A 3,032-nucleotide genomic window follows, 5' to 3' on the forward strand; every position below is an offset into this window, starting at 1 on the left:
TCTTCAAAGCCCCATGATGCAAATGGCCCAACCGCCTGTGCCATAACTCGCCAATGTCTTGGCTTTGCACCAATTCTGCTTTCGTACTCAATGCTACACAATCATCTACCTCTAGTTTATAGAGATTCTTCACCCGAATCCCTATCCTCTTGGTCTGACCCGTGTCTATGTGTCTTAGGAACGCCTTTCCTTTACTGAAGACAACATCATAGCCTTTGTCGTCCAACATCGCGACTGATACCAAGTTCTTCTTTAGTCTAGGCACATACATCACATCCGTCAAGGTGAGAGGAGCTCCATGCTCCCTCTGAAAAGAAACTGTGCCCACTCTTGAAACACTATACCTTCCATCGTCACCCATCTCTATGCGCATCTTGAGGTCTTTCTCCTCCAAGGCACTGAATAATTTTTTATCACCGGTCATGTGGAATGAGGCTACACTGTCAAGACACCAAACACAACCCATCATCGATGACACCATGCATGCGATGAGGGTAAAGTCCATTTCGAACTAAGAGGCTAATGCCTCACCTTCCGATCCTTCCGAGGATCCCTTCTTGAACTTCTTCGATGGGAAATTAGTCGCATAATGTCCCATCTTGTGACAATCAAAACATCTTATTTTAGACATGTCACCCTTCTTCCCTCCATGAGAAGAATTCGATTTGAAATGGGAAGCCTTCCCATTCCCTTTCCTTGCCTTACTTGCTAAGGCTAGATTTTATTCATCATCATTCTTGGATGAAGAACCATCTCGTGGCTCCTCCTACATAAGATTCGACCGCAGTCATTCCCAATCCGATAGTTTCTCCCTTCCATTCATAGAGTCCTGGTAGCTATTCCAACTCTTTGGAAGGCCAAGGAGAGCAAGGCTCACCATATCATCATCGACAGTAGTTATTCCCACACTTCCAAGCTCATTTCTACAGGTGGTGAGCTTGTTTAGATATGTGGAAATAGTATCGCCCTTCTCCATCTTGATTCTTCGAAGCTTATCCTTGAGCGCCAATTTCCCCTGGTCGTTATTGTTCTGGTAGAGGTCCTTCAATTTCTTTCACATTGAAAATGGAGTATCCTTCCCATGGAGACTCGAGACAATATGGTCTCGAACTCCCTCAAGGATGATCCGTCTCACCTTCGCCACACACTTCTTCCACTTAGCCAACTCTTGTGCATTAGTTGAAGCTGGCTTTGGGATTTCTTGATCAATGAATTCCTTCAAGCCATTGTCTTCTAATACAACCTCCATTCTAGCTTTCCATGCTATGTAATTCGAGCTACCTTCCAAGGCATACTCGAGTCTCAATCCATAGAACGCCATTGGCCAACCTTGAAGTATGATATGAATTCGATTTGCACCTGCAACCCCGAACTTCAAACTTCAAAGTCTCTTCTCACTATATTGTTCACAACTTTGATACCATGTAGAAAATCTGTGATAGGTTGTAATATTCCTAATTAGCTATGGCTAATTGGAATATTCAATTTTGTTCGATTTTTGCCTTCTACAGTTATTTGTAAATAAAAAGTGAGGAAGGGGGGACATAACTCACTTTAAGAATAAAATGTCACTTCCTAGGAGCACAACGTTGTGACTTAAGGAGAAGCCAAGGGGGCCAAAGGGGGACGTAGAAATGGGGCCCACGCAGACACATGGAGGGACTACGTAGGAGGGAAGAAAACATGGCAAGAGGAGAATCACGTAGGAGGAGGTGAGCCTAGGGATTGTGAGAGGCAGAGGCTATAAAATAGAGAGGAGCCCCCTCATTTTGGATCATTCTGGTTATGAGCATTTGTGATAGTCATTTTGACTTAGAGCATGCTGGTTGTTGAGCCAGTCTGCAGCACTGTTTAGTGCATTGAGTGTCTACGTTCGGAGATCTCACTCGTAGCCCTGGGGGACTTCGAGTGCCTGCTCGGGCAAGGTATTTCCATTGACATTTCAACAGTAGATTCATCAGCATTTCAACAATAGTTTCATCAGCATTTCAGCAGCAGTTTCATCAGTGTCTTTGAGGAATTGTGCAGAACCCCAAGGGGGTGATTTTCGGGGGTCGACTATTTTAGAAAAGCTTTCCGGGTTTTCTGAGTAGAGTCTGATTCTAGAATTTCAACCTTTTCTGAGGAGGGGAGTAGCCCTAAATCCTCATTCGATTTCCAGCAGCAGCAGCAGCACGACAGTTTTCCAGCAGCTGGGATGCAGATCAGTGTGAGGCCATTCCAGGAAAGCTTTCCGAGTTTCTTGAGTAGAGCCCGAATCTAGAATTTCAGCTTTTTCCGAGGAGGGGAGCAGCCCCAAATCATCATTTTTTTTCTAGCAGCAGCAGCTGCATCCACGCAGAGAGGCCATTCTTGTCATTCTGAGAGTATTTCTTCACTTGCCTTGTGCAAGTCGAGGTGCCATCTGTCTAATCACCTCTTGTACACATTTATTGCTCAATATAATAAAATGGCTTAGCATTTCTCACTGCATTTCTTGTGTATCTGCTTATATTTCCGATTTACATTATTATATGTTGTTCTACTATTATTTTATCACTTCTGGGTTATTATATCATTTGCACATATTTGGTTGGAGTTTTTGCTGGGGTTTAAGGAATATTCTGGGTTAGGAATATCACATAGGTTAACTCGATAATGCAATATAAATCAAAGCAGAATACTATAACCTACTTCTACTATCAATTTGCGGAAGCTTAAAGATCAAGCTGAACAATATAACCAGAAGAAGAAGAATCAATGGCACAATACACATGAAAATACTTTGGGGAAAGCCTCAACTAAAAACCTCACACTATTGTATTATCATACATGGTGGAAATATATAGGAATTATACAAAGCCTTAGCTCTCGCAGCTAGCCAGCTCTCAGTACAATCATCACAGGTGCTCACAGGCAATCTTGGCTTCTCTCCAGCCTTCCTCTCTACCCCCCAAGCTCCTATTTCCTTGCGTTGTTCCTTGTGGATGATTAGCCTGTTACCAAGTGGAAAACCAAGCCTTCAAAACTGCGCAATCCTCAAGGATGAATCC

Source organism: Pinus tabuliformis, chromosome 5_2 (genome assembly GCF_031772625.1).
Source record: "Pinus tabuliformis cultivar Carrire ecotype Pingquan chromosome 5_2, CPIR1, whole genome shotgun sequence".
NCBI lineage: Eukaryota > Viridiplantae > Streptophyta > Pinopsida > Pinales > Pinaceae > Pinus > Pinus tabuliformis.